Source organism: Ciconia boyciana, chromosome 1 (genome assembly GCF_034638445.1).
Source record: "Ciconia boyciana chromosome 1, ASM3463844v1, whole genome shotgun sequence".
NCBI classification, from domain to species: Eukaryota; Metazoa; Chordata; class Aves; order Ciconiiformes; family Ciconiidae; genus Ciconia; species Ciconia boyciana.
This window is the reverse complement of record NC_132934.1, coordinates 23,584,416-23,610,861: the sequence shown is the minus strand read 5'-3', so window position 1 is coordinate 23,610,861 and position 26,446 is coordinate 23,584,416. Positions and strand designations below refer to the sequence as shown.

The window sequence follows — 26,446 nt, the reverse complement described above, 5'->3', positions numbered from 1 at the left end:
CAACTCCGTAGTGGATATTTATTTGGGCTTTTCTTGCAGGTTTTCTCATGTACCATGGGAAGTTGTGAAGCTCAGCTTATAGTGGGAGGGTCCTCTTCTATTTAAATGACTACCATTAGAATAAATTTTTAAAAAGGCTATAAAAGTAGCTATAATAAAGCCAAAGGTAACTAGAATTAGCGGAGCATTACTTTAAGAGTTTTGTTTAAGTATGAGGCTGGCTTGGACTTGACATTGGTCTGTTAATCCCTTTAAAAAAAAAAAACAAAACAGCCTGAGTAAGTCATTGACGGGGTGTCTGTTTTAAAAAAACCCAATATTTGGATAGTAAGTGGTTTAACCTCCTACTCATTGCTTGGTCAAAATTCATGTAGACAAAGTGGATATAAAGAGTTGAAGACAGCCATTTTATCTAACCATCAGCAGATTAGTGTTACAAAAAGCTCTCTGTCTACAAAACTGCTCAGATCTGGCTATAAAAAGAGACCGTGGAGTCCTTGCCCCTGGAGGCTCCAGAGGATGGATGGAGGAGGGAGAGGGCGGTGTGCTTGCCCAAGCCCTGGAGCAGTAGGGCAGACTGGAGACCTGTTCAGGGGACCTTGCAGGGTTGGGACTTATTTTCTCTAGGCAGATAGCAATCTGTTTATTTGTTGAAGTCGAGTATTTCTCAGTTTCTGTCTCTGCAGTGAAGTCTCTGGTAATACATAACTTTTGGATCTCCCTAAGTTTCTTTCGTTCTCAGATGGTTGAGGGAAGACTGACTTGTTGATGTAACATCCAGAAGTGCCTGTGCTTAACAAACATTAGTAACAATGATTAAGAAAATCCTGGAGCTAACTTGATGACCAGCCCCTGCTCAATTGCTCAGTCTGAGGCTGCCATAACAGGGGGCAGAGGTTGTCTCCAGGAATGTGTCAGCAGAGCTGCGGTCACCAGCTCTGTGCTCATTGGGACGCTCAGTTTCTCTTTGGAATTTGGCTTCTGGGAGCCGGCGCAGGTTGATGATTAGCTCCGTGCCGAGCTCCCCGGGCTCAGGAGCCTCGGCACTTGTCAGCAGGCAGAGTCCACCCAGTGCCTTCTGAGGCACTTCCAACCTTGCCCCACCTTTGTGGTTAGCTTCCACATTTTCTGCCTTTCTGGGTTCTTTTTCAACATGCCCTCTTCTACCGCCTGCCCTCGGGCAAACAGCTTTGCGATCCTGGAAACAAAGTGAAATTAGTAGTTTTGATTTATTGAATCAAAGTGTGTCCTCTTCAAAAAGTTAGTTATCTAATTAAAACCTTATTTCTAGTGTTTCACTTGCTTTTCTTGCTAACTAGCATCACTAACTTAAGGCCACAGGTAAAAAGCGGAGGCATTTTGGTAATTTGCAATGAATGGATTTTGTATTACTTGACAGTCATAGTTTTCTTTATGTTGCAGGTATGTCATCTTTCTTTCTATTAAAGTTGTTTAAAAGCTTTGTCACTCCTACAGCAAACCAGGAAGCTGTGGAGAAGCTTTGCCCCTAAGCTGTCCTTCCCCTGCTTCTGTGCTGGACCTGCACAGGTGGACCTGCACAGGTAGACCTGCCGGGAGCACTCTGCCCGATTAAGTACATAGGAACTGCCTGTGATCAACATGACTTTAAATAAAAATCCATGGCATTTTTAGCACTTCAGCTGAATTGTTATAGAACGTACCTTTTTAGAACAAGGTACATTCATGCTTATTGCTGAATAGACCTGGCTGGTGTATTTCTAGTTAAGCTCGATTAGGTCTACATGTTGATTTGGATTGAAGGAAGCTCTCATAAACCTGACGTTAATCTTCCTATGTCTAGAGGGATCGTTAAGGTGGTAGCTGCATCTCTTGGAGAAGTGATGCAGAAATCAAGATTTCTCACATTTTAAGCTTAACCTTCTGTCTATACTAATTGACTGTGTTTTAAATATGTAGAAATTTCAGGAGTGAACTCCTCACATCGTTTTGCCCAGGGCTCTTTAGAGCTTACTTTACCATCTTCTAGATAAAGAAGAGATAGTACCTCTTTCTGGCGGATGTATGTAAGAGTTGTATATAAAAAAGATCTAACTCTTACATTCTTAGTTGCATCACTGTTTAGAATTGATGAAGGACCAGTTCTTTAACCAGTGTTTGCCCAGTGGGAAAACAGTGATTAGTCAAATGTATTCAACTGTAGGACGAAAGCAAAGGGCAGAAAAAATAAAACACATGGATTTGGTAAAAAGGGTGCAACTGAAATACAAGATGAGCTATTAAATTGTCCCAAATCAGAAGGACAATTTAATAATCTTTTGCTTGGTCTTAGCCTAGGCATACACAGCAAATAAAAGCTTCTTTCCTGAAATTACATGGCGCTTGGAATGGTTAACAGTGGTAGGCTATGGTTTCCTTCAGCTTGCAATAGTTAGTCCTTTCCCTTTAATGGATCTGCTTATGCTCATTGCATTTGGAAGTCCAAAATATGCAACTTCTCTCTTAAATACATCAGAAGACCGTTAATTTGTCCTTCCTTAATATGTTGCCACACCGCGTGTTGAATTTACATACTATGTTCATTTAATGAGTATGAGACAAATCGGTATAAACTTATATTTGGGCCTGTTGAATTGTAAGGCAATGAAAGCAATAGTTCAACCTCTTCTATTTCCAGTCTTGCGGGATTAGTAAGTAGTTAAAAAGAAAAAGCTTTAAAAAGTTTTTCTGTGCTATTTTGATTCACATCAGCAGCAGCTGGACCTTTTTCCCTCATGAACTGACTAACAGCCCATGTAAACTCTAGCAGGGATTGCGACGCATGCACATCACCCTTACGGGTATAAGTTACAAACATAGAAAAACAACTGAAACAGGTGACTTGTGGGATATTTATTTTTCCTCCCAAACATGCTAAATGGAGGAGGTTTTGTCTGAAAGGCTTTTACGCAGGCAGAAAGTGTCTTTGTGAGTACTTTGAAGAAGTTTTTCAAGAGTCAATAACTACACGACCACAAAGCTGGCTTCGTGACTAGGAATACATATCTGCCGTATGCTCCAGGTGTTGGCTCCTTCTGCCCACCCAAGCTGTTGAGATGACAAATCAAAAGACTTCCCTTGCCTTGGCAACCCCGTAGCACTAAATGGTGGTATGAGTTTACTTACTAGTACATTGGCTAAAGCTCCAGAGAGGTGATGTTTATGTTTATTAACAGATGGCCTCTTCGTTTGACATTTAGCTGGGGGAAGATCTCCAAGCATTTCACAGTCCATTGTGCATTTAATTCAGTGTTCAGTAGCATTAGTGAAAATGCAGGGAAATACCCTTTTGGGTTTTTCTGGTTTTTGTTTTTTGTTTGGTTTGGGATTTTTTGTTTCTTTTTGGGTTGGTGGTTTTTTTTTCAGACTGTCATTCAGAGTTCAGGGTCAGAGGAGCTGTTGAGTCCTGCAGTCGTTTGACCATCTCACTCGGCTGTTGCTCATGAGCCCAACAAATACTTGGGCTAAAACATCTCTTATCCTGAAAATAATGAGAAAAAGAGAATCCATCTTTCAGAATTTTGTTCCTGTTCATTCCTCCCTGTTCAGATTTATATCTAATTTTCTATCAGGAGCCTTCTATGCTTTTGACTTGCATCTGTTGGTCCTTTTTAAGTCTTCTTATGGCTGATTAAAGGGGTTTTTATTGCTGATAATTTTTTTTTCCTTAAAGATGATCAAGTAAGCTGTCAGTTGTCTGTGTGGCATATCAGAAGGACTGAATCTTTAAAAATCTGATTATACATAATGCTTTTTTCCCCTCTAGATGCTAATTGTTTTTGCAGCTCTGCTCTGCATGTTCTCTAATTTTCAACATCTATTTTTGAGCGTCAGCCATGGGACTGGGCGCAGTATTTCAGTGTCACTCATTACTGTTACATACCTCCTCCTACCCCACTCAGTATTTCCATTCGCTGTCATGTCTTTGCATCCATGAACCACATTAGCCTTTTTAATAACAACAGAAGCTCCGAGCGTGATGCTTAGTTGCAAGGCTACGATGACCCCTGCATCCCTGTTGGTTTCCTTGCTTCTTAAGGTCATGGTCCTCTGATCTGCAAACCTTACCTGCCTTCCTTGCTACTGGATACATATATTTACATTCAGATGTCTTAAGACTGTTTCGGTTCGAATGAGCCCAGCTTGACCAGTAATTGAGATAACTGTGTGATTTCCTTTCTGGTTTTATTTATCATGCTACTAAACCATGTAATCCATTAATTTTACCACCAAGGACATACTTATTTCCAGGTAGCTAGCTAATAAAACAGTTAGGTAATACAGAGCATAATTCCAGTCACTGCAAACTGCAAAAGGAGCATTGCAGTTGCATGGTGATGTTACTCAGTAATGACAACTTCTTTGAGATCTTTCAGTTAACTAATTTTTAATCCATTTGGCCTGTATTTTTTTTTATATCCTGTTTTAAAAATCTGGTTGATTTGTTGTTTTATGACACATCTTTAAGTCTTCATTTGCTGTATTCAGTGCAAAATCAATAGATTTCACCTTCCTTACTCTTCTTCCTTTTGCATTTATACAGATGAAAACAAGGACTTTTCTATGGTGTTTCGAGATGCCAGCTCCAAAATTTTTCTTTGCTTAGGATACCCATAAACCTACTGAGCAAGCTATTTCCCTTTGGTTGTGCATGTTGCCCAGTCCTTTGTCTTATGTCTTCTCTGAAGCAATTTTTTTGCATCTCTCCCAGCAGGAACAAGTACACATCAAAAGGCACTTCATCCTGGAAGCTGTTTGCGCAGAAGCCTGAGCCCCAAGAAGTCCCTTTTGCCAGTGACAGTCGTGCTGCTCAGGTGGGCTGAGAACTCATTTGGACTGAGTAGGGTTTTTTTTTAACCTCCCTTTCTTCTTCCAAAGCAGCATGTTGCTTGCTTGAGAAGGAGGAGGACCTCTTGTAGAGCACTGCAGTGGGGTTGGCTTGGCGCATCGAGACGAGAGATGGCCGCGTGGGGTTTATGTGCTTTGGGCTTAGGTTGAAATATTACAGCCTCAAATTTAGTGCAATAATCTGGCATGAAAATGTATTTACTTTGTAATTGTCCTGGATACTGTCTGATTTAATAGTGATTTTTATGCGTCTTTTTATGCCTCCTGGACCTGTAGTGTAAAATGACATTAAGCAACTTGTGCATGTGAATCATCTCCAAGGTAACTTAGTTATCAAAACATAGTATCTCAATTGCTCAGAGTAACACTTTCCACTTCTCTAATTGCACTTTTGCAATCTGTGTTGCTTATACCGCCGCTGTTCAAATTATTGTGTACAGGTGTACTCGGTAAGGACTTTCCAATTTACTTTTCCCAGTTGTAGCAATTAGTTATTATCTTTTCATTTTGATCCCGAGGCCTGTAAAATAAGTGAGTAAATGTAAACAGCATCCTTGAAACTAAACTCTTCATGGTATTTTCTCCTGCTGATAATTTGAAGAGGCAGCCTGTGTTTTCTGTTGTCTGTGGCATAATTAATCTACTTGAATTATACTTGAACGGGAACTCTGATATCAGAAGAGGGTTAAGCAGCCTTGGAAATGAGGAGCTGTTGAATGAGGCAGCACTGAAGAGTTCCTGTACATTATTACTCAGTCTGTTGGGAACGGAAGAGACTGGTAAATTTGTGGCCAGAAATGGCTACGTACTTGCTTCCTTTCCCTCCCTCTCACAGACTTTTCTACTTTGCTCACACCTTTCATGTACAGTAACTTGTCAAGGCCAGGTTGTTTGCTGCTGCGTCTCTGTCCCAAACTGAGATGCTCCTACACTGTGCTAATAGTTCAGTGGCATCAGTCAGATGAAACAGGCGTGTCTACTGGAATACAAGAAGTCTTGGTTGATTTGCATGTAGGTTTGGTGTCCAGAGTGCCGTCTATGTGATCCACTGTATGCAGTGGGGTCCTGTAGGTTTCTTGACTGGGGACTTCAGGCATTCTGGTTTTGCTTCTGCCTTTAGCAACTAATTTCATTTCTGTCTGGATTTTTTTTTTTTTTGGCATTGCCTCTTTTTAGGGAATCTGTAGATGAAAAATACAATTTAATGGTATTTTTGTCATATATAAGTAGGCCAAGTGGATGCTGCAGCATTCCTTCTTGACCAGGAAGGATGGGGACCTGCTAACTCTATGAGCTAGCCTATGTCCTCTCCCCAAAAGCACCTATGCAAAAGCAGACCCATTTTTCCTGGCTTGAGCGAAGCCTTCTACAAAGCACTTTCACATCAGGCCCTCCGTACCCACGAGATGACTTGGCACAGGGGGGAGCGTTTCTGTTCCAAGTGGGTTAGCATCGTGCATAGACCATCATTCAGGGATATGAAGTCTTTGGTGGCAGCTCTGCTGTTAAGTGGTTCCTGCTATCACTGGCCAGGAGCTGCTTGGTTATGCTACCATGACTGTTTTGTGGAGCTGTGCTGTGAACTAGACAGGAGAGCTGATCTGGCATTACACTATATTATATGTAGTTGTTATATGGCTTTGAAAAAAAATACTTAAAAGTTTCACTGCATCTCTGATGTGTTTCACAGCATGGCCCTGCAAACACATGTGCTTTTGCAGTGCTGGATTGAGAAGCTGCAAGGGCAAAAAAAAAAAAAAGAGGATTCAAGACCCGCTTAAACTAATTTTGTTGCCAAATTCTTTGTGTTATCAAGCCCCGCCTGTGTCTGTAGCTCTCTTCCTTTCCTGCCCATCCCCTCCTGGGTGGCCCTGTTAGTCAGGGAAGAGGAGGCTTTTGCTAACAAAGTTAGTATTGAGCTTGTGCTTTCAAGAGCAGCGGTGCCCCTGTGTAGCTTCACTTCCACCAGGATAATATCAGGTGGCTTTAAACTGAATACAGCTGTTTTGCATAGAACTGGCTAGTGCCTTTATTCGCTATGGGTGCTCTAAATATCGCGTCCATGTGCACTTCGTGGGGGAGCTTTCTTGGTACCCATTGGTTTTCTTTCTCAGCTAATGGCCTCCCATGCACTGCTAGCACGCTCCGTAGTGTTAACCATGCACACAGTCATTTCCTTTTCCCTCTTACCTCATTTTAGAAGACTTTGCTCTTGAATCTTGTAAATGGGGTGATAATTTCAAAGCAAACAGCTTCCAGTCCTTTCTTGCCAACTTTTGCCCACAAGGTACGCAAAGTAAACAGAGCAGTTGGGAAATTAGTTATGTACCTTACTCTCATAGCGCAAGGCATCCCAGGATGGTTCATAGCTCTTCTTTAAGTAATGAATAAAGTGAGAGAATGAGATTGGTACACCCAAGTTACATTTTAATGTATGGAGCCATTGCACAGATCATTCGTCTTCTTAAGAAGCTTTAGGAAAACCTTGTAAAATGAGAGGCTTTTTAAAATAGCCACTACTCCTGTATTGAATGTAAAGGTGTTTTATTGCTTGCAGCAGAGAAAGAAAATCAAAATATCAAGGATGGGGAGAAGAAGTATAGATAATTTTCTTCACATATAAAAAATAACTTTGAAGCAGACCTTACGTAAATATGAGGATTCTTACCTCTGTTAGGCTCTTGGAGGAAGCTTAGAAGGATTTCTAGCTGATACCATGCCATTTATAGGTTTGATTCGGAAACCTATAAGTTTCCGAATCTGAACCTATAAGTGAGTCTGGATGCTGGAATGGTGGGCACGCAGCAGTCGCAGGGTACGATACCTGTACTAGGATATGCAGATGCCATCATGGTGTATTTATGCAAGGAGAAAGGGTAGGCAACTATTAAAAAAATGGGACTTTAAAAAGTTGACAGAGAAATGGTTAACGCTGAACTTATTTAGCTCCAGCCTAGGTATTGAACAGTTTTGCCAATTGAGCAATAGGAAAATTTGTTAAATGTGAAAACTAGACCCAAGGTTATCGACCCTGAGGCTCAGCTACAAGGGGATGGCGTGGCTGTAAAGAGGAATAACCATTATGTGATCTCCTCCAAATGCGAGAGGGCAGGTCCCGAGTGTATGAGGCTTGCAGGAATTCAAATCAACAGTCAAGTTATAATGTCATGAGGCCATGAGCACAAACACAACTTCCATTTAAAGCTCACATGTGTGGCAGCACAAATAGAAAGCTGGAGCCCCCCCCTCTGTCCCAAAAGAAGACCCTTCATGAGCAATTTTACTTCCTTGGCATGCTTCGAAGGGCAGTATTGTAATAATACAGAGCAGTTCGCCTTCACACATTTCTAACCACTTCATGAAAGTAGCTATATGCGTGGAGTGCTCTCTACTCCTTTTCAGAAATAGGATCTCTGTTATTGGAAAAAAAGATAAATTTTATATCTATAAAATTATAGGTATTATATATAATATGTACAATATATTTTATAGTTATAATTGATGTGTTTTTAAAGGAAAATATGCTCTGTCATATGAAAACTTTCCCTTCATGTTTCCCAAGTGAAGGTTTTGAAACTTGCTGAAGGTAGGGTTTTTTTTTAATAGAAATTCCTTGAGTAACATAAACGTTAACTCAAAACACCTGAAGGAATGTAACATTTCTGTCTTCTGGAATATTTCAGTTGTACTTGTGCCAAATGCAGAGCAGTGAACTCAGCTGTAAGGGCCTAGTTTGGCTGTACTTGTAGTCCCTCGAATGCATGAGCTGATTTATTTTTTTTAATACAGATTTAATGTTAAGTTCTTATGTTTACCTGAAAGAAGAGGAAATATTAGAATTTGAGTAAATTTTATTTATATATATATAAATATTTTTATATATTTATAAATAAATAAATATATATAAAAAAGCCATAAGGTAAGGATGATGTGTTCCTGGAATAATTTCTTTTTAAATAGTTGTGCTTCAATAAAGCATGAGATCAAACATCCCAAACCACACAATAACTTTTTGCTCTTTAGTTCAAATAAACCTCACCTCAACTGGCTTTTTTTTTTTCCTGAGTGAAATTATGAATATCCTCTTTACAAACCTAAGAGACATTAGGAGTTGAGGTACCCTCCTGCTTAGCCTAGCCCCCATGAAGCAGATACTGCTTTATGAGATTTGATTCAGCATCTGCTTTTTACCTGTGAATCCTTAATGAGGTTAAAGCCATCCAGGTAAATACAATTACAAATGTGATGCAGATGGTCCCAAAGCCAGGAGATCAGCAGTCCGGAGGCTTTGTGGCTGAGCTACAAATCATCAGAGTAACCTTCTCTTCAGTACATACCTGTTCCCATTCTCTGCCCATCTTCTGGGGAAGAAAAAGCAGTGGTAGTCGGTGGGACAGACTGTACCTTCCTGGCTTACCTTATGCAGAGATCAGCAAACCAGGTAAGAATCCAGATTCTTATTCATTTTTTTGTCCTCTGAGTGGCTGTTTGAATGGCTTTCCTCTTGCTCCATGGTCAGACAGAAGGCAATGTCTTACCTACTTCTCTGTCACAGTTACAATAGCTCCTTTTTTTTTTTCCATAGGCTAAAGATGATTCTTTTTTTCTTCAGACAGTATATGTTAAGTATAGTGGGGACAGTATGTTTATTTTTCATCCTTTCATCTGGAGAAACCTGGCAACAGATTGCTGAGTGCTGGGAAGGCTGGCTAAAGGGAGCAATCCTTGCAGCCGCTTCATATTATTTGGCTGTTTGAAGCGAGAGATAAAAAAACCTAGGTGACATCTAAGTTGGGTTTTATCTCTTTGGTGTGACGAGGCTGAACATGTGAAAGTTTTGAGAATGCTGTAATATTTTTCCTGTTTCTAATTTTAGCTATAAATATCTATGGCCTACTTGAATAAGATGGACCCACGTACCTCAAACTGAATAGCTAATTACAAGAAAATCAGATTGCTTTCCTCAAGTGAGCAGTTGTACAAACTCAAAACATTTGAAAAGATGAATTAACTGAAAGTGTGGAGATGGAGTACACCAAACCTCAAGCCACCTGCGGACAGGGGGTACTCTTGAGAGAGAAATTCACTTTCTCCTTTGGATTAGAAAGAAAGGGGGATTTGATCCCATGAAGATGGAAGAAGCATGATGCTGCCTCATCCTCCCACCTGGGAGTTCTTCATCATTACATCTTTTTCAGGAGAGGAGGTGGCTACCGTTTTACAGGACAGCAAAGTGAAGGACGGGGCTGTACTTATTTGCCAGGATCAGAACTGTGGATTTATTCCCCAGGCCTAGGGGGAAGATCCAGGAGTAGAAATCATGTGTCCAAAGGCCTTTGTGCTCGGGGACCCTCAAGGGTCTCCTCCTGGCTGAAGAATGACCCTCAGGTGGTGGTTTGGACCTATATTGTACATAAATTGTATAACTTCAACTAACGAGCACACACTAAGATCACACTGAATGCGTGTTGATGGAAGAAAATTAAATTGTGAATCTGTACAACTGGGTCCAGTTAAAATAAAGTATCACAACATCAATCACGAGCAGAGGCACGTGAAGGAAATCCTTTGCTGGCGTTCCTCGGGAGCGCTGCAAATGCCTCGCTGTTTGGAGTGCAAAATCATTCCTCCCTCCTAAAGAGCATCCAAATGCTTTTAATATTGACCAGGAGTTTAAAAAAGCCCCAACAACTAAGTGTACAGCTTGGATCCTATTACTGTATTGAATAGCTATTAATATGGCTGCTGTGGGAAATGTGGTAGGAAAGGAAGCGTAGCTGCCTATAGCTGCAAACTTAAGAGCTTCTAAAGTTTTAAAATGCTCCTGCTGCTTCCTCCCATGTCAATACTACCTGCCATCCTGTATTTGTATTTTGGACATTGACTTGGGGAAATATTTGATTTGACGCTACAGCATAGCTTGAGGAACTGGCTGTACAGAATATTAATATCTGATCTTGTTTCATTAATATCAATTTCAGGCATACATTCCTGAGGGGGTTAATATTAAGCTGTTTTTAACTGCAGCAACATTGTACAGATTCCTAGACTGAACGCACCAGCTGTTTTGCACTAAATCTTACGGTGCAGGAGACAAGAAACAGGCTTCCTCACAGAAAGGGAATGTGGCAGTGGAAGTTGTGGAAGCACAGGGAGGTTTTAGGCGCTGGGTGGGATGTCTTGCTTTCACAGAGAGGTCTGGCAAAGGCGAGGCAGGAGACCAGAGGGGATGGCTGGTCTTGGCTCTGCTCTCTCCTTCATTTCTGACATTGCTGCTCACCTCAGGTTCTTTGTCCTGATCCCACCTCAGCTCTCTTGTTGACTTGTGTTTGCCTTGCATTGCGAGTTGCAAGCTTTCAGCCAGGCTGTGGCTCTGGGCTGGCTTGTGGCCATCCGCCCCCCTCCCCGCATCCACCTAAAGCAGAAGTGGTTGTGCAGCCACTTGCTGGAAGTTGGAGCAGACGTTGCAACGGCCTGATCTCCTGCGAGACCACCAGATGAGGTCATTGGACATTAGATATTAGATTTTTTGTTATTATTATTTTTTTTTACAATTCAGATATTCAGCTTTGGAAGAAGTGAATGAACCATATCCTTCTCACTTTCTCCACTCTTTCCACCACATAAAATGGGATAATTAGGTAGCAGCTATATTGTTTTACAAATGCCTCTATGCGTGAAATTAGTGTGCCTCCAAAAAAAGCCCTAAAACCGAAAGGCTCTTCAATGTTTGTTACAGTAAGTTAGGCCTGTGACATTCTATCCTCTGAGAAATATTCCTGCATAGGATCTAGTTATCCAGTTCATCAACATACATAATTTCTTCCACTACTCCTAGCTTTGAGTTGAGATTGGATTTTGTGAAGATGGCTGCAGAGGAGTTTTATGTATTGAGCTGTATGAAAAGAAAAGGTTAAAAATTGCTGTTGCAGCAGCCGTGGAAAGCTATAGCATAAACCCTCACTGCTTTAAAATATGAAAAAATGGTGTCTTTTAAATATCAAAGGGATTAGTATTAATCCAGCACTTGTGATTTTCTTAAATCATGTTATTTGCATAATAATACCCACCACCTGCTATATCTTCAAAGCGCTTTTCAGACATTAACTAATTGATCTTTGTAACACCCCTGTGATGGAAAGACCTGTTATTATCCGCACTCTGCAGATGTGGAAACCAAGACCCAGAGTAGTTGAAGGAACTTGTTGGGCGCAGGGCTGAGACGGTGGCATTGCGGGTGCCGGGTCCCTATTGTCCTGTCCTCTGGGTGTTCCTGCTTGCAGCACTTCCAGGGGCAGCCGTGCTTTCTTCTTGCCCACCTTTATTTAAGAACACAAAAGGGCACTGAGTTATTTCTTTGTGTCTTTGGAGGGATATTGTTGGGGGATATTTATTTGTTTTGATTTTGAGGTTTTTTTGCTAAATGATTTTGCTCCGGTTTTTAGTCGCCCTATAGTCAAAGACACAGAAGACAGAAAAGCTTCTTACAGCTCCTTATTGTCTGTGTGCACCACAGCAATACTAGTTGAGAGCTTTTAACGCATTTTTCTTTGTTCAGGACTCAGTATGGTCTTGCTATTAGGAGCCTTTTGGTCAAATTTGCCCCTGCTTGTCAGAATAAGAAATTACTAAAATGGGAAGTGACAGGGCGAGTCAGCTATCATAAAATTTCAATACCTACTCCCATCCCGCGCTGGCGGCGAGCGGCTGTTCCCAGGTGGCTGCCAGAAGAGCAGCCGGTGTCCGCGACCGAGGGCTGCTCCGGCGCTGGGCAGTTGGGGTGGTGCTGCCGCCGGGACGGCAGCGTGTTCCCTCCCTGCGGGACATCTGCCTCCCCGTTTTCCTTCGCCAGAGGTCTGGGGGAGCCATGGGTGTGCGTTGTCCCAGCCCTTGGTTGTATGGTGAGGTGCGGATCCCTCTGACCTCCACCGCCGCTGCCTTCAGAGCAGAGCTTAGTAAAATGCTGGGTGGACTTTGGTAAGTGTCATGTACCCGAAGGAAAAATGGGGCAAAAATGGATGACGGGCAGGTGACACACACATAAGTCAAAGAACAGACATTAAAAACTCTTTCATGGGTAGTAATCTGAGGGGGAGTTTAAAATAGGGTATTAAAAAATACATTACAGCCCCTTTAATCTGGCAGTGTTGCTTTAATACTTAGTGTGAGGACTTAATATTAAAGTATATGGATTTGGTTTTACAGTTGTTTCAGCAGTGTTATCTCCAAGCAGGAAAATAAATCTTGGTGGTGGAACACTTGGAGCCCATCAGCACAGGCTCAGACTAAACTGTAGGAAAAGCCTATGTCACGCCAGATTTCAGGAGATGATTTTGGATAACGTATGGTTTCCCAAGCACAGTTGCCTGGGCCCCCGTGAGGGCTGCAGCAGCGGCAAAGTGGCATATTATGTCAACAAGTTAGGGACACGGTTATATTTATTGGCTTTAGTTATTTGGCTAAGCAGGGGGCCGGGGGAGGCGAGGAGGTGGAGCACAAGTCACTCTGAATTCCTTTGTACCCTGGCCGGGACAGATGGGCTGTAATCTCTCTTCATGGCACAAATTACAGGGTTTCCAGACCCTCAGATGCTTGTGGGTTGTTGGCTTCTTTTCACTCCCTCAAACAGCATTTCCAATACAGCCCGTGTTGGCTCAGGGCAGAAACAGATCCAGCTTCAGGTGAGAGCGTCGCTTGTCCCGTGAGGCACGCTCTCCACGTTTTATGGTGTCTTCAGGTGAAAGGGATGAAACCAAAGAGTCCCCATATGAAACACTGCTTGGAGAGGGAAGGGCACCTCGGGAGAGGGAGTAGAGAGGGCAAAGCCCTGGTCATGCTGCAAGTGATGCTTGGCCGTCGGGGAAGCACTCCAGTGCTGCTTAATCTGCTAATGACGTGTTTGAAGACAGAGAAGTGGAATAAAGGGTAGATCCCTTAGCAAGAGGCAGGGCTGGAAGCGCGGGGCAGGGCATGGGGGGCGATACGAGCCAGTCGGGCTCTGAGGGCTGAACTTGGCTTGCAGGAGGCATCGTGCCAGCCACTGTGCTCCCGACAGGGACGCGTGCGGTGCCTGGGAGAAGGGTTTGGCTGTGGGCTCCCCAGGGCTCCCAGCAGCCGCAGCCGTGCCGCTCTGCCTACTTCCCTGCTGGAGGACGGGGCAGCCCTCACGACAGCGGGAGCCGGCTGCTCCCAGGGTCTCAGGGGGAAGTTGCAGTGCTCACGACCATATCAGATTTTTTTTTTTTTTTTTTTTTTTTGTGGCCGAGGGTGCAATGGCTTGGGCAGTCACCTCAGTCATGCTTGGGGAGTGCCTGAGGTAAGAAACGACCGCAGCCGACTGCAGTGTTGCTGGGGCTGGTGGTGAAGCAGAGGTTGAGCTTCCCTTTATTGTGCTCGGCAAATGCTTTCTGGCCTCTGAAGGGACCAGAGCAGGTGGGGACTTGTAACCCATCTTCCCTTTACCACTTTTGCTACTGAGGGTAAATGTGGACCACCAGAACGTGGACAGTGATGGCTTCTGAAACATCAAGCAGGGGCATGCCTTCTCTCTCCTGAATTTTTTTTTCTTTTTGATCTGAAACTACTGAAGTGTGGAGTTTCTTTGTATCACATCTACACCAGTAGATGTACTGAAAGGAGTCTGTAGAAGACTTCTTATTTAACATACTTCTTGTAATCAGGGCAAAAAGCTTGTAAACCCAAATCCATAACATTTCTGCCCCTTTCCCCCTTAAATTAAAGGAATAAAAATATTTTTGCCACTCAAGCTTATGTTTGAGACTTAGGATTGCTTTTTTAAGCTTGATGTTTATGAAGGATGCAGGGGCTGTGTGCAGCAGTGAATGACATCCTGCATATGTCCAGCTGAAGCTTCTCCATAGCATCCCATCAGAGGGCCTCACTTCTGGACTGCAGACAACATCAGATCCAATTTATGCCTGGCCTTTGGATTAGCCAGCGCAAATTTTATTTTATTTTTTTTCTTACTGTGGATACATACTCAGTTATGGGACTGAAATGATAGCTTTCCAGAAAACCTGGGCACCTATCAAATAATGATTACTTTTGATCTCTTTCCTGCTGGGCTGTACCAAACTATCAACCCATGGGAGAGGTCTCAGCAAACTCAGTTTATTTAAAAGAACATTTAAAATAATGGAAAATGAGTTTGGGGAGGGATCTGAAGAGGCCGTATACAGAGTCCATCCTCTGTCGTAAGGCACAATCAGCTGTGGTTAAGCCGTTTGTTACAGATGCTTGTTGAACCTTTTCTCGAGACCTCTGACGGGGAAAACTTCATAGCTGTCTATTCCTCTGCTCAACTATTACTGTGAAGTTTTTCCTGATGTTTATCCTGCAACTCCTCCATGCTATTTAGGTCGCTTGTCGTTAATAGACATGGCAAATAGTTCATTCCCTTCCTCTGTGAATAATTCCTCTCTATTTGTGTACTCAATAAAAGCTAAATCACTTGCCAATAATTCTTGGGCCCTTGAAACAGTGAGAAAGCAAGCTTTTAAACTGTTTAAAGTTCTCTTCAGAAATAACACTGCTTTGGCAATTTATACAGCCTTGAACTTGTTTGTGAGCTGACTATAGACTCTGTAACTGGCTAGGTTTGTTTAGTAAACTTTTTAAAACCTCTCACCTTTTAAAAACCAATTGTTTCCAGACTGGGGTTATAAATGGAGTTCTGTGCCTCTTACTTGTTTAATTTTGCTGTGAACAAAAATGCTAGTGTCTTCATTCAAGGGCCTGCCTTGCTTTGTACCGGCTGATTTACAATACAATGTGTAAATGTAGTAGCAGCCTGGAACAAAGGAGAGCCTGTTTATCCAAACAAATTCGAGGGTGAGGGTGAAGAGGTAAATTGCAGCCTGTTCACTGAACTGCAGCTTGAAAGCAGAATGAAACAACCGGGCGGGGAAACGTCATGTCACGGGCAAAATGATCCTCGGGGGGTTTCGGCCCAGTATCCCTGTAATTTTAGGGTAGCGCTGACCCAAGGAGCCAAGGCGAGCTCTTGGGGTGCCCAGGTGCTTCCCGGCCCTTTGGAGGAGCTTCGCTGGCAATTAAAGTTTTTTGTAGCTGATTTTTGTGCCCTGCTTGGAGTGGTGGTTCTTCTGTGGGCAGTTGCGCGGAGTCCTGTGTAACGACTTGGCAGGTCTCGCCGCAGTCGCCGCAGTTCCCCCATCTGCGGCCTTTTAGCCAATTGCTTCTACTTGTCCTGAGCTAAAGCCAGCAAACACGTTTCTCGGATTTAAGTATTCTGGGTATTTTAGCCTTATTGTTAAGCTTGTGTATTTCAGCTATAACGGCTAAGTCTATTAGCAAAGAGATTAAATTGTGCAGAAGTTATATTGCCTTGTCCAGACATGAAAAATAAATTGTTAGAAATGGGCTTCTGTCCAAAGTGCGATCGCTCCTGGAAAATAAATTGGACAAAAGTATTCACTGCGGCGCTTTGCTATAAGACCTGTGCCTTGCACGCTCGCTTTTCGTGCTTCCTATAGATGAGTTCACTACCTAATTACAAAAATCATTAAGGAGAGTCACCTATTCAAACTCATATTGATAGCACTTCTTAATGTTGGCTGCGATAAGGGTCCAGGTTGCTGAAAATCTACGTTTTTTTCTGCTTCTGCTACTATGTAACAGCTTGAAATGGTGATTTGCAGAGCAAGGAAGGTTGGTTGTAGCTGGGATGTGATAAGGCGAACTCTTCTTCGACGCAGCTCATCAGCTTCTTGGCTCAGTCGCTTCCTGCGTGCTGTGTAGTATTTACTGTCGTATCGAGGCACATGAAGTTTCATCTGTCCTTTGTTTTCATGTCCATTAAGTACAAAATTCATTTCGGTTTTGCAGAGCTTTCTTCTAAACTTTCCTGAGTTATAAATTATGGCTTTTCTGAAATCTTCAGCCTTGCCTGTGGGAAGAACACTTTAATTTGGTTTAACAGTAGATGAGTAATCTAGCTACACATAGTGATTTTTCAGTTCAGCTGCAGTCAGCTTCTTACTCCAACTGTTCCACTAAAATTTCAAAGGCGGCAATCAATTCCCAGCCAGCCTTGTTTATCCTCCTCTTGATTTTTCTTGTTCTGTTCTTGGTCTATGGCACTGAAGAGAGCTCTATCTTATAAAGCATGTGTGCTGTATTCCTGTTAATGGTTTTCAACACAATTTTGTTAAGTTGAGGTGCTGACCTGGTTCTGCTCCATTTGGTCCTCACCTAATATTTTATCACGGAGGCTCAAATATTTCATGCTTGCCATTTCAAAACAGATTAACAGCATCTCTTAAGGAATATGTTTTAACTTCTCATGTCTGTTTTGGTCCTTTCCGGTGTGAAACTGGGTCAGTGTTGGTTAAACTAGTTTATCTTGTTCTTCATATACCTGAATACAAAGTCAGGCTGAAAGCTCTCACTCTGTGCACAGGTTCACTCCACAGCCATTTTATAGGCATCCGAACTTGAAACGCATCCTTTCAACATTGGCGAGCTCTGTTCTGCAGATGGGTGGACGGACGGGACAGAGAGCCATAAGGGCCGACTCGTGTCTGCGAGCACAGGGGGTAGCTGTGCCGAGGCCAGCAGGGAAGTGCCTGATTTGGGGCCCGGGGTGCTCCTTAGGGCGGCTGGGCAAGGGAAGAGGCGTACCCTGATGGTGGGGGAGCTGCCGCCCCGTGAGGTACTGGTAGGTCAGCAGATGGGATGCGCCGCTGTTGAGAAGCTTGTTTTTATTCCTGTAATTAGTAGGTAAGGTTAATTTACTCCTGAGAACGTGTAAGAGGGAGGCTCGGTCTTCAGGGACTGCTGCCTGCTGAAGGAGGGGGGTTGTTTTGTTTTGTTTCGTTTTAAGCAGCTAAGTGTGGTATGGACCGTTTCCTGATGGAAGGACAGAAACATCTTCATAGCTCTTGTTCTAAAAAGCTTTGAGAAGGCTGTGGGTGATGGGTCAGCCCACAAATGTTATTAATTTCATGTGGAGTGGCTAAACTTCCTGCTGACTCAGGTAATGTACCCACTGAGCTTGGATAAAAGGTTAGAGATGGCAATTATGGAAAAATCCTTTTCCGTTAAGTTTTTCTAAGTTTAACCAAGCCACTGTCAATAATTACTCTTTTTTCCTTGCTATTGTGAACTGAGTCTAATCCAGACTTGGTTTATTTAATTTTTTGTATTGCTTGAATGTGCGCGCTCAAGCTATGTGGAGAATATCAAGCTACATTGGGTACACACTGAGCAAATGCATTTGCTGGACGTACCTGGTGTGTTAAGCAGTGGATAGATTTACAGTGTGTTTGTAAGTGGTCATAATTGGGTGGTGAAAGTGTGTGCTCTTGCGCTTTTATTTCTCCAGTTGTCTCTTGAGTTGAACAAGGCATCCTGCAGAGTGGCATTGGGGTGGAGGAAGGGTTCAACCAGAAGGGCTAGAAATAGCAGATGTTTGTTTATGCCAGGATTTTTATTCTCTCTTCTTCCTACTCCCTTTCTTAGGGGTAGTCTTATGTATTCCACCCACTCTCATTCCCTTCTGGTGAATGTGTGTGGATATGCTCCAGGACCATATGTGCTCATAGATACATACTTCAAAGGAAACTCTAGACTGCCTAGAGAAGCTGTTTGAGTTTAGATGAGCCCTGAATTTGCCGACTGCTACAGCATTTCTTTTGAAGAACCACATGGCAGTGCTGCCATTTCTTTCCTTCAGCACCTTTACACACTGATGAACACCCTTAGCCTCCAAAGCAGGTAAGCTGCTGATACGCGTACTCTGTATGAACTTAACCAAGCTGAATTTCACCTCAAGGCACCAGCTCAGCTGGGTTTTTTGGTGGCTAGCAGACATGTTTTGGATCACATGATGTATTTGCCCAACAGTGAGGATAACATGAGGTTGTTTCTTTTTTTCCCCCTCCATGCACAATGATTTCTTTAAAGAGGATTTTCCCAAGTGGTTTTCCTGGATCGGCAGGCACTTGCCCCAGCTGATTCTGGGACACTGTCTTACTAAGTTATTATTTCTAGGTACTGAGGATTCTGGCTGTAGACCAGAAGGACCTTGGCCATGTCTGCTGTGCTGGGGCTATTCTTGGTTAGACAAACCTCTGCAGATTCTTGGTGGCTTCCGTATGATTTGTGTGGTGTTAAACTGAATATGCTAAACGTACTCTTGGTTGGGGAATGCAGGGCATCTGGTGCAGATTTCAGCATCCTTTTCCTTCCAAAAACCAGAATTGCACAATAGCTACTCCATTCCAGCAGCAGCAGCTGTTGAACCTGCACTGTATTCAAGTTAATGTTTGCCAGGAGTTGTCCATTAAATTTTCCAATATGAAACATTGACCTTTCATATGAAGGCACTTATTTTAAAAAGTCTTCCTACCTATATTTATGAATAGTTGGTCTGCTACTCTTGAAAAATGAGTGATTGTACCTGGCAGATGCTTCAACGGACTTTTATATAGCATCTTTCATTCTTTATGTGCTCTAATCCATGGTGCTGATGATCTTCATTAATTTGTTTCTGTAGAAGCAAGTTTCATATCCCAGACAGGCTGATCCTGTTTGTAGCTAGCTGGAGGTAAGGGAAGGAAAATAGTTTGATTTTTCACAGGTGTTGCCATGCAGTCATGCATTTCCTTCTCCAGCCTTCACACTTTGGTCAGCCATGAAATGCAGCATGTGAGGGTGTGTATGGAAACTATCAGCTAAAAAACCCACCCTCTCTGAACGTAGGGAATTGGATGTATTAGGGATGAGCAGTCTTGCTTGCTTGCCTCCTAAGACAGTGACATGAAATTGCCTTTAAAGACTTAACAACAGCAAAAGAAAATGACTTCTCCCCCTTGCCCTGCCTTTGGAAGAGCATGTTCTTGTTAGCCATGCTGTTCATAAAGGTGCGACTGTCTTTGTTTTGTACCCCTGAGATGATGTGCCGGTGTGCTGGGGCGGGGGGGGTCCTCACCTCCCCGACCACGTACTTGTTTCCCTGTTATCCATGGCTGGTGGAGTGTTTGTGTTCGCAGGATCATTTGTTTACAAATTATATCATTTCTCCTGAGACTACATCTTCTGGTGATGATCAATGGCTCAGTTACTTTTAATAAAGCTGAAGCAGTCAGACACAGGAATTCTTTTGAAGCTGTTGAGGCCTCGTCTGAGTCATATAATACCTTAAATGAAAACAGAGCAAATAGGAAATGTAGAAGCAAATGACAGGTGTTGGCAGGAGGGATGTTTAGGAAGTTTATAGCTTTCACGGCTTTCTTTTCTGCTCAGGGCAGATGATTGCTCTGCCTTTAGGCACAGACAAGCTGCAAATGAGAAGATGGAGAAAAATGGCTAGCAGTGGCAGGGACATGCGTGACAGGTCTGACCTAACACATCTTCCTTTTTCAGCACAGGCAAAGCTTCTCGTTCTGGTGGACCAAGTTCAGCTTTTGGTGCTGATGCCTTTGGCCCCAGGAGGGTGATCATGGGACAGGGCTGGCTGGAGGCCAGGGCTCAGCAGCTCGGCTTCCCACAAGGAAGGGTCTCCAAGGACCTCCAGTAATGATTAGCTCCAAGATGCTCTGGCAGGCATTGAGTGGTTTTGGGACATGTTTGGAAGCTGATTCTGTAGTCTATAATACATATTCCCGTATGTTTCGATCTCTCCCAACCTCCCTACCTGTGAGTGTCCATAGGGCAATTTAACTCTTTTGCCAGTTTAGGCTGTACACAGGCTTTTGTCAAGCTAGCAAAGCAATGGTGCTTTTCTGCAGCGGTGGTAAAAGAGGATCTTTAGATATTACATTTAACTTTTTCTTTAATAGGATTGGATGCATAGGGCTGAATGCTGAGTGAGGACATCCCTACTATTCACTTTTCCAATAATATGGAACTTAGAGGCAATACGTTTATGGCCTTTAAAACTCTTCTAGGCAAAATAGCTCATCAGAGGTTTAAAAAAGATTAAGTTTCAGGAAAAAAATGAAATAGAAGTACAATGTGTGTTGTGCTGGCTAGTTTGTTTTTATGACCCTGGGCATATGCTACTATGCTGCAGAAGATGTGGGCTCTTCTTCCCCCGCTCACCTTCCTATCCCATCAGCCTCCAAGCTTTTTGAAACAGTGCATGTTCTTAGCTCTTAATATCTCTCACTTCTCTGCCATGCTGCTGCATGGTTAAGCAGTTGACTGGCAATACTATCCAAGCATGGCCGTGGCAAACAGCTTATTGTTTTGCCGTCAACTGGGTGTCACTTTCCATGGCACCTGGTATCTGACCAGAGTTTGAGAGCCACTGCCCTAGTCCCGCTGGACTTGCACACTCTTACACAACTTGTGAAGTGCACTGCTGGTTTTCCACCTTCAAGATGAGGTCTTATTGTGTGTGGGAAACCTAGTCTAGGTATTGGCTCATACTAACCACCATTGATAATAATGTTAGGGGACAGATTGATGTGGGTTTTATTTCCTGAGATCACAGAATCACACAGAATCACAGAATGGTTGAGGTTTGCAGGCACCTCTGGAGGTCATCTGGTCCAACCCTGCTGCTCAGGTAGGGCCTCCTAAAGCCAGTTGTCCAGGATGATGTCTAGACGGGTTTTGAATATCTTCAAGAATGGAGACTCTGCAACCTTTCTGGGCAACCTGTGCCAGTGTTTGGTCATCCTCACAGTGAAAAAGTGTCTCCTGATGTTCAGAGGGACCCTCGTGTGTTTCAGTTTGTCCCCATTGCCTCTGCTCCTGTCACTGGGCATAGTGGCTCCCTCCTCTTTGCACCCTCCCTTCAGGTATTTATACACATTGACAAGATCCCCCCTGAGCTTTCTCTTCTCCAGGCTGAACAGTCCCAGCTCTCTCAGCCGTTCCTCATAGGAGAGATGCTCCAGTCCCTTAATTATACTTGTGGCCCTTCATTGAACTCTCTCCGGTATGTCCATGTCCCTCTTGCACTGGGGAGCCCAGAACTGGACACAGTATTCTAGGTGTGGCCTCACCTCTCTCAACCTACTGGCAACACTTTGTCTAATGCATTCCAGGATGCTATTAGTCTTCTCTGCAGCAAGGGCACATTGCTGGCCCATGTTGAACTTGGTGTTCACCAGGACCCCCAGCTCCTTTTCTGCCAAGCTGCTTCCCAGCTGGGTGGCCCCCAGCATATGCTGGTGCCTGGGGTTGTTCCTCCCCAGGTGCAGGACTTTGCACTTCTCCTTGTTGAACTTTATGAGGTTCCTGTTGGCCCATTTCTCCAGCCAGTCGAGGTCCCTCTGGATGGCAGCACGACCCTCTGGCATATCAGCCACTCTTCTCGGTTTTGTGTCATCTGCAAACTTGCTGAGGGTACGCTCTGCCCCATCATCCTGATCATTGGTGAAGATGTTGAACAGGACTGGACCCAGTATTCACCCCTGGGGTACACCAGTAGACACTGGCCTCCAGCTTGACTTTGCGCCACTAATGGGTATGAGTTTTCTGGTGGCAGGATGTGAGCAGCAGAGGGATGGGATTAAAAAGCACCTTGACTGGCTTCTGCTGGGGAGCTGAGAGAAGCTGGTGTGAGTGAGGTACGGAGACACAGGAAGACGTGTGGCAGCATTTGCAAGAAGTCTTGCTTGACAGCTGTGGGGGGAGCTTTTGGAGGGAGAGATGCGTGTTTGTCTTGTAGGTTATTGCCGATTTCTACATTTTTATCACTAGTCTTGAAAATAGTTTATCCCCAGCTTAAATCCCCAGCTTCTGGAGTGAAATTATTGAGGGAATGTCAGCATTTCTTAATAATAATTTCCTTGTTCCTGGGATTAATTTGAGAAGGTATGGCAAGCTAAATCTAAGTGCTTAAAGATGAAAGGTAAATAAAAACATGCCTTATTTGGCACTTGCGAACCTGAGACCATCAGTATGGCTAGGGCCTGGACTGCTCTGTAGCCCATGTAGCCTAGTGTCTCGGCGGCTCAGTGAGACTGTGAGACTGCATGCACGCGGTCATGAAGGCTTGCTGCTGGCAGGGCATGTGCATTGTGTTGAAGCATGCATCAAGCCGGTGGAGTTACCGCCCAGAGACTTTAATATGTGCGTAGTTGTCCTTTGTCTGCAAAAGTAGCTGTCAGGCTGAGTGCTGTTCCCTTTTCTTTTCGGGGTGGGGTAGAGTTCAGTGGTTTCCATCCTGCTCCGAGTTCCTTATGCCTCTCTCCCTTCTTCTCTGCAGCTGGCAGGTGCTGCTTCCTTCCTGAGCTGATTCAGCTTCTGGCATGGCAGCACTTTGCACCAGAGCTGTGAGATGTTTTGATTCGGGGGCGATTTGTTTGGGTGTTTTTAAAGAACACGGTGCTCTTTTGGAGGTTTTATTTTTACACTCCACGTGTGAACGCACACCTAGCTTGCCTGTGGTTAGGCAAGCAGCTGAACTGGCACAGGGGAAAGGTGCGGTGGTAGCCCTCCTGCGCGGGCAGGGAGGCACGGGGGTGGCGGCAGGGGGAAGGAGGCAGCTCCCAAACCAGCTTTGCTGCTGAAGGATTGGCAAGGTGCAGCGGCATCCTTCTCCAGGTGCTTGCTATGCCTCCTGCCCCTCCCCGGGGTTGCTGCCCGCTTGCTAAAAGCTGGTAAAACAGAGTCCAAGGGACGTCCCCGGCAGCTGGGGGGACTTTTACTCCAACTCCTTCGTGGCAGGGCTGCAGGCACAGCCCCATCTGCCATACCCTCAGAGCTCGACCAAGCTGGCAGGGAGCCAGGGACATTTGCCCATGGAGGGAGGCTGCACAGTGACAGAGGTGCTGAGCCGGGTGTCCCTTGTCCACCTTGTTCACACCACTGTAGCTAAATCGCTCTAATCTTGTTCCTGGTCCAAAACAAAGTGGTGAAGACTGGGTCATATCTGCATATATAGCGAGTCTTCTTGCGCACTGTGAGTCGTGAGATCAGTGGAAACGGTTGTGCCATGGTGGAGCTGGAGAGGGGTCAGAGCTGAAGGTGCTTGTGCTCCAAATGAGACCTGTAGTACCTGGGCCCAGGTTCCTCTCCAATAACCTCATTTTTCTCTGCACTGGAGCTGGGTTTATCATAGCCCTGGAAAAGACATGGGCATTAGCTGTGTTATTACTGCCTTGCTGAGGAGCTTCTACTTAGGTATTAGCTTTTCCTGGCTTACCTCGGTGAGGAATTCTGTCTAACAGCCAGAGAGAGCCTAGCCCTTAAAAAACCCACCCATAACATCCTCTCCGAGCATCTGTTAGCTGTGTCCCAATTGGCTCGAAGGATCTGTGTACTTGGTGCTTGTGAGCAAAAACTGTGTGAACCTGCCAAAATTATGCCCTTGGCTGCAAAGAGAAGAGGCACATGGAGTCCAATTACTGGCTCTAAGCAGTATAAAATAATGTTAAATAACTCCTGATCTTTAGATTTAATTAAAATGAAAGGCTGAATTGGCACAGCCACTTCTGAATTCACAGCGAGGGGTAGGGGTTTGCAGCAGAAAGTGAGGTCTAGGGGAGAAACTTTGAAATCACTCTAGTAGTGCTGGAAGACAGAGATCCAAAAATATTTGGCCTCGCTCGCTGTGCTGAACATGCTCCTGTTCGTGGTTTTTGTTGCTTGTTCCCAAGTGACAATGACACATTCACTTAAGTCATGGGGGAAAAAAATTAGATTTCAAAGCAGCTGATTATGAATCATACCAAAAAAACCCAACCACCCTGTACTGGGGACATAAGAAAAATGTAGTTCAGCATTCACAGTCATGAGGAAAAAAAAGAAGTTTGGGGAAGTAAAGCACCTGAAGTAGCCTGCAAGTCATTGCGTATCAATACAACTTGACAAGAGTGATTTCTGTCAGCATGTCAAACTATGTATTTTGCAGTAATCTTCCTCTATTTGTACCAAGATTGCCTGGTCTGACTGACAGCTAGTTTGCTTGTTCATTCATGGGGTAATCTGTTTTGTCTCCAATGTCTGTATGAAGCTGAGGAAGAAAATTGCAGGTAGGCTTTTTGTAGTGAGAGGGAGCCTTTCCTGCTCATCTCCGTGTGTGAAAATTTGCAAGCTGTGTTCAAGGGCGAAAAGAAGACCTCGGTTCTGCTGCTGTTTCTGGGATATTGTTGTAACACCTTTCTAATGAAGCTCTTGTAGCGTGGAGGTGGAAGTCAGTCCCAGATGGTTCCCTGGCAAAAATGAATTTGGAGAATTCCCACATCTTCTTTAAAAATCTATTTACTTTTGTTATGTGCTACAGATTTAGCTTTTTTTTCCTTCAAGATGGAAGAATTAACAATCCTCCGAGTGTAATAACAATTTCCTGGCTTTTTGGATGTTATTCTAAATATGGGTTTATAACTGCACTACTAAAGTTTTATGTTGATAGTGTTTAAATTATTGCAAGGAATTGCAAAGCTATATTCTGGTTGGACCTTTTGTTAAAAAAAAAAATAAAATTCTAAGTACTTAGGCTTTCCTGAATTACATGTTTACTGAGAGAGACTGTAAAACCAATCCAGTCTTGGAAATCCTGGCCTCTTTGCACTGACGTGATGTTGAGCAATGCTTGGGCAAGTGCATTTATGAAGTGACGTGGTTGAAAGCTGCAAACCTATGTAATTATCTCCCTCCGGATGCACATGCTAAACTTTCAGTGTTGCCACATCACTTAAGCATGGTCTAAAGTCTAACTTCTTCTATAAATCTTGCAGTATTTCATGGGGTATTTTTTTGTTTAAGCACAGTTCCTCAGAGTCACATTAGAAATAATTCCAGCTTACAGTTAAATTCCTACATTTCAAAAGCTGTAATGAAAGACAAATAAAAACCATAAAAGCACATAGCTGCTCAAAAATCATGAGATCATAATCAAGCCGTATGGGAGGGGAAGGAGATGCTCCATGTATATTTGGCTTTGTGTTTCTTTTTTTTCATGGGAAGAGAGTCGTCTGAATCATTGCTCTGGAATTATTTGGGGTTGGCACAACTACTGCAAACCACGGTACCGTCGACCAAAGCAAATAGTGGTAACGTGCTCAAAACCTGCTCCAGTCACTTCCTTCATCATTTTCCAAGCTACAGCTGTCACCACCTGAAGTGCAGGACAGATCCACATTTACTGGAGTTAATGGGAGTGCTTGTTTTTTCCCCCCTCCTTAAGTGGTATGGGATCCCCAGTACTGGAAGTCCCTGCTGTATCTGGGAAATGATGCATCATCCAGGTTGACCAAGGTGTTACCACGGACCGACTTACTGTGTGCAAGGGCGTCCCATCTTAGGGGACTAAGGGTGGCAACTTTATGCAGTAGGTTCATAACAGAGCTCCTGCCTACACCCGTATCCTCCAATTTGAGTGGGCTGAGGACATGCATGTTATTAGGTGCCACAATGAAGAGAAGCTTAGATGTCAGTTATTTTAAATAGTATGACTCATCCCTTATCCTTTTACCTTGTACTCCCTCCTTTCTCATGCCTTTGCTCCTCTTAGGCTACAGATCATTAGCTTTGCTAAAACCACTGTTGGTATCTTCAAGGCAGCTGGATTGCAGGGACTTGCCTTCACTGGACCAGACATGTCTCTTTGATAGTCACCTGGCTCTGTTTGAAATGTCAGTTC

At 43.7% G+C, this 26,446-nt stretch overlaps 1 protein-coding gene across 7 annotated transcripts in view; it reads left to right on the top strand.

Annotated features, from left to right (window-relative positions):
• The window catches only part of PLXNB2 (plexin B2), a 263,445-nt gene that overhangs the window by 3,813 nt on the left and 233,186 nt on the right, over positions 1-26,446 (top strand). For 5 of the 7 annotated variants that reach the window (XM_072860778.1, XM_072860825.1, XM_072860814.1 and 2 more), the window contains exon 2: positions 4,730-4,832. The gene's annotated coding sequence lies outside the window, so the exon portion shown is untranslated. The remainder of the gene's footprint in view (positions 1-4,729; positions 4,833-26,446) is intronic. The other 2 variants (XM_072860797.1, XM_072860806.1) reach the window with 1 other exon arrangement.